Raw genomic sequence first — 6000 nt, 5'->3', positions numbered from 1 at the left:
CCTGAAGCTCTAGGTTTCTGGGTGTTCATACTTCAATAGAGGTGAAGCCCAAACACTTGGAGACTCCTCTGGTTTGTAAAGCTGCCAATGGTTTTATTTAGACCCTGGAGTTATATTTACATTCAGAAGTTTAGAGAAAAGACACTGATTCTTTGTTACCAAAGAAACCCTCTGAAAAGGGGATAGGGAAATGAGCTTTTTCCAGCAGGTGTTATTCACTTTTATTTATCCTTATATTACACACAATTCACAAGAAGATTCAACTATTCCTGGAATTATATTTTGGTTGCCTGATAAAAACAACAGATTGTACTGGTCAGGAGAAGCAACAGTTGATTTCTCAGCATTAGCCCTATTTCAAAGCAGCCCTGCCCTACTTTCACTTTCAATCTCACTTGTAACAGGAACTAAAGTTTCAAATTTGCCTTTGACACCAGAATTTTACACTCATGAAAAATATAGGGATGAATTATAGACCTTATAATTTGCAAAATATTGATCAGGGTAAGTTAGAGAAGGCAAGAAAAGAGACAGGTAGGATAGGAGGGTCCTTGCCCAGTTTCTCTCAGATTAGAGTTGATGTGGCCCCAAACTCTGTTGACACAGTGACCGATCATTTTAGGATCTGAGCCAATTTTCCTGAAAGTGCGGGTAAGAAACTTAATTTGGACTAGGCTTTACATTTTCCAGTTATTTCACAAAGTCATCTAAATATTATCAGATGACTGTGACATTGGGGAAGAAGCAAGGCAGGGCATAATCATTTTGTTTTTCTTTGTTGTGGGGAGAACACATTCATAAAATAGGCCCCAACTGGCTTTTTTTATAAGGGTAAAGACATGTCCCATAACATTAAAAAAAAAAAGTTAGTGTATGTATAAGATAGGAATAGAAAATTGCTCAGCTCAAAAGTACACAGTAGGTGAAATATCAGAAAATGAATACAACCACCCTGTTCATTTTGCACCAATACACCAGAGGTCTTCTTGTGCCCCCTTCTAATCAATAACCCCTCCTTCCAGTTCTAAAATAACTACTTTCTGACTCATAACATCAGAGATTAGATTTGCTTGTTTGTGAACTTCACATAAATAGAATGAATATTATTGGGCCCAATTCCTTTCACTCATGACAATCTGGAGATTAATTTTCAGTATTGAGTATAAGTGTAGTATGGTCATTTTCATGGCTATAAGACATTCCATTGTGCAGACATACCACTTATCCATTTTACTGTTGATTTACATTTGGATAATTTTCAGTTTGGCGATATTATAAATACTTATGAAACGGTCATTCTATATATGTCTCTGATATGCATGTGCATATATTTCTGATAGTAATGTACTTAGGAGTGAAATGGTCAAGTCCATAGAGTACTTATATTCAACTTTAGTATATAATGCCAGCCAGTTTTCCAGAGTGGTTGACTCTATTTTCTATTGCTGTATAATAAACACTCAAATCCTAGTGGCTCAAAACAACAATTATTTTATTTCTTACAAATTTGTGAATTGGGTGAATTGTTCTGCTAGACTCACCTGCTACCCTCATGTAGCTACTACCTTCTACTGGTGAATAGCTGGAGGTCGAGGACACAAGATGGACTCATCCACATCTATGGGGTCTTGGTGGTGATTGTTGGAAGACAGAAACCAATCTCTTTACATGGAATTTTCATCATTCAGTGGTCTAGCCTGATCTTTATAGAGGCTCGACTCCAAAAGCACAAGTCTCCATTCAGGAGACTTAAACAACCCTGGGTCATATTTGTTGATGTATCATTGTTAAGTCACAAGACCAAGCCTGTATTTAATGTGGAGGGGACTACACAAGGGCATAAGTACCAGGAGACATCTCCTGGTGCCATCAATATCAAAATCAAAGCCTACCCTAGTGGTTGTACTAAATTTACTCAGGAGCAATGTCTGAGAATTCCAGTTGCTCCATATATTAGTCTACATTTGCAATCATCAGTATTGTTAATTTAAGCCATTGTGGTAGGTGTGCACAATATCCTAGTGATGCTCACTTGATTTCTCTTATGATTTATGATACTAGACCCTTTTCTAATGTTTATGATCATTTGGATATCTTCTTTTTGCAGAGTCTAGGTATCATATCCTTTTTTTCTATTGAGTACCTATCTTTATAGAAGTTATTTATATAGTTATTCCTATATTTATATATGGTCATTTATCATTTATGTATGTCTTCTCACATGTGTGCTTTGCATTTTTCCTCTATTAATGGTGTCTTTTGATAAACAACTTAATTTTATATAGTCAAATTCATCAGTCTTTACAATTATGTTTAGAACATTTTGTGTCCTACAAAAAACTTTCCCTATCCTCAAACACTTGAAAATATTTTGCCATATTATTTTCTAGAGACTTTATTGTTTTGCCTTTTATTTTGAATTCCACAATCTTGCTGACTTGCTTTTTGTGTATGGTATGAGGTAGAAGTCATTTCCTTGTTTTTCCTTATGGGTATTCATTGACCCAGGACCATTCATTTAAAAACTCATCATTTCTGTCTGTAACAGTTTTAAATGTTCCCTGGCTTGCCCTCCTGCTCCCGGCTGGGACATAACGCTTAACCATAAGTCTGAGATAATATTTTAAATGGGCATCCACTATAGCTTTAGCATTACAATTTGTTCAGTCCACACTCGCCCTTCTTATTCCCACCGATTCTAATCTTCCCGTTTAGTACTTTATTATGTAACTCTCTCTTCAACTAAAGAGTATGTCCCATTTCAGGTAAAGATTAATTTTATTCATATTTATATTATATTGGTATATATTTGTATATATACCCAGATGGAAGCTCAGAGACAGAGAATGGAATGAAGAGCAAAGAAAGGAATTCCACTGAATTATGTTGAGTTCTATTAAATATCCATAGAACACTGCACTCAACATTTGTAGGGTACATAATCCTTTAAACTGAACAAAGAATATTTAGGTCGACATATTTCTTACCTCCTGACTCTTTTTCCTCCTGGGACAGTGGGGATAATAATTAGCCATATCATAAAGCATTATTATGAGTCTCAAATTATATATGTGAAGAGTTTGGCCTGGGAAGCAATTGATAAATAAGAAACATTACTGTTATTATTGTTCACTCAGCAAACACAGAGGTATTAAGTGAGGTGATTGATAGCATGGGTTCTGGAGAAAACTTTTGGGGTCCAAATCATACCTAGTGCCTTGTGATTTTAACAAATTATTAAACCTCTCTAATATTGTGGTAAAAGTATTTGTAATAAGACTCAGAGGGGCTAATCTCTGTAAAGAAGTTGTCACTGGGTATGAATCAAGTGTGCAAAAAAATGGAATCTATACTCATTATTTTTTATTATTTATTAAGTACTAAGTGCCAGTACCTGGGTTAGGTAAAGAGAATTCCAAAATGTATGACATAGTCATTCTCTCAAAGAACTTACAGTCCTCACTCACTAAGCATGAGTAACCAGCTCCATTGTGACTGAGTCTAACTTGACATAGAAAATTATTATATTAGGTTTTCTCATCCTAATGCTTTTCAAACTGGCCCCAAACATGAAGTAAATAACATTATTTTAATTGATCCAATGGACCTTTCTTTCATTTTTATTATAAGCAGTCTCTAAGATGTCTTCTAATAATAGAAGTTAAAGCTTCCAGTTGAAATTTACTCTTTGTTATCTAGATTACAAATATTTTTTCTCAGTTATTTCCTTTTTAACTTTGTTTATGTTTTCTTTTGCCCTAACAACATTTTATTTTTTAAATTAATTTTTATTGGAGTACAAGTGCTTTACAATGTTAGTTTCTACTGTACAGCAAAATGAAACAGCAATGCATATACATATATCCCCTCTTTTTTGGATTTCCTTCCCATTTAGGTCACCACAGTGCATTAAGTAGAGTTCCCTGTGCTATACAGTATGTTCTCATTAGTTGTCTATTTTATACATAGTATCAATAGAGTATATGTGTCAATCCCAATCTCCCAATTCCTCCCACCCACCCTCCCTTTCCCCCTTGGTATCCATACATTTGTTCTCTACATCTGTGTAAAGGTCTATAAAGAAACAAATAAACCAATAAAGGAGACAAACAAGTGGAAAAATAGATTAATGATATGAATATAACTGTCATATTCACATAACTTTACTGATAATTAAATAACAAATCAAAACTGTAATTATTATTTCTTAAGTATTTCCAAATTTGAAAAATGTCAGTCAAATGTCAAACACAAATAAATACCAACAAATTGTCAAATATTAAAATAGCTATTATAATTTTAAAAAAAATAAAGTTTCCAGTTGAGAAATCACGTCAAACTCTCTCACTAGCATAGCTCTCAGTGATTCCTCTGCTGAGTGATTGCCTTGGACTCTCAGTTTCATTTCAGTCTATTTCTTTGCAGATGTCGCCTGCTAGCTTTGATTTTTATCATTGGGTCTCAGAAGAAAATCTGGAAAGTCTCAGGACATTGGAGGAATAAAGTCAAATCCAAATTGCTAGTGAGAGAGAAAAGTGAAACCAGTGAAGCTAAACTCTGATAAAAAACGAAGAGGATAACACTTCTAACTTTCCAATTGAAGCAGCTTTCTTCTCACCTCTAAAGGATCTCTCCACCAGCTAAAACTGAGGCTGGGTGGGAAGAGATTTATAAGAGGCAGTAAATGTTCTCTAAAATGACCATCCCAAGACAGGCTGCAGCTGAGCCTGATCTGGCAAATGAGTTCATATGAAAGTCTGATTTTGTGCAGCAGGCTGTCCTTTAAGTGCCCACGGCTGCAGCTCTGTGGCGAATTAGGTTCCAGCAGAGGTAGAGTCTAAACTGAGAACCAGGAATGTTTCAACATTATTTCTTTCTTGACACTTTCTTAAAGTACCTTACCTTTTTTTTTTTTTTCTTTTTTTTTTGTGGTATGCGGGCCTCTCACTGTTGTGGCCTCTCCTGTTGCGGAGCACAGGCTCCCGACGCGCAGGCTCAGCGGCCATGGCTCACGGGCCCAGCCGCTCTGCGGCATGTGGGATCTTCCCAGACCAGGGCACGAACCCGTGTCCCCTGCATCGGCAGGAGGACTCTCAACCACTGCGCCACCAGGGAAGCCCATTACCTTATCTTTGATAAAACACACTTAATAAAGCTCAGACTTCATTTCTTTCATTATTGCAAACTTTTCTAGTGCTAGGTAAATAGAAGTTGAGGTCTACAAAAAAGGCAACATGTTATTGTAATTTGGGAGCTTATGAAATCTTTGTGCAGCCACTTTTTCTGAGACAATCACTGATTGATTCCCCTTTTATAAAAGTGCTATGCCTCATGTTATAAAATCGGACAGACTATCTTCTTGCAGCAGTCCCAGTGAGCCATTGTTGTAAAAGGAAACAGGTCCTGATCATAGGAAAAAACGCTTTTTGTTGGCCATCATTCCCTGAAGCGATGGGAAGCAAGATAGCAGGCAAGACTGCATCTTATTAGATCTAAGCCCTCAGCCAGAGCAAGTCAGAAGTAATCAGCCATAATGGAAGTGGAAGTGCTTTCTTACAGGATAGGAATAAAAACTGGCATGGCTGTAGTCTGCATTTGCTGGTATCTCAAAAAGTTAACAAATGTTTTATCATGAACACTTCAAGTTACAGGGATTGAGATGTTGAAGTTAAAAAGATAATGATAGGACATTACTAAAAGAAGACTTTCATTTCTTTTAATTTTATAAAATTATCAAAAGTATCAAATTATCAAGCCCTGGTTAAAGAGGTCATGATTAAAATCATGTGAATAGATTGGTTCAAGATGGCAGAGTTGAAGGACGTGCTCTCACTCCTGCTGCTTGAGCACTGGAATCACAACTGCTGAACAATCATCAACAGGAAGACACTGGAACTCACCAAAAAAGATACCCCACATCCAAAGACAAAGGAGAAGCCACAATGAGATGGTAGGAGGGGTGCAATCACAATAAAATCAAATCCCATAACTGCTGGGTGG

Source organism: Mesoplodon mirus (genome assembly GCF_964341445.2).
Source record: "Mesoplodon mirus genome assembly, chromosome: 3".
Classification (NCBI taxonomy): domain Eukaryota; kingdom Metazoa; phylum Chordata; class Mammalia; order Artiodactyla; family Ziphiidae; genus Mesoplodon; species Mesoplodon mirus.
This window is presented reverse-complemented; position numbering follows the sequence as displayed.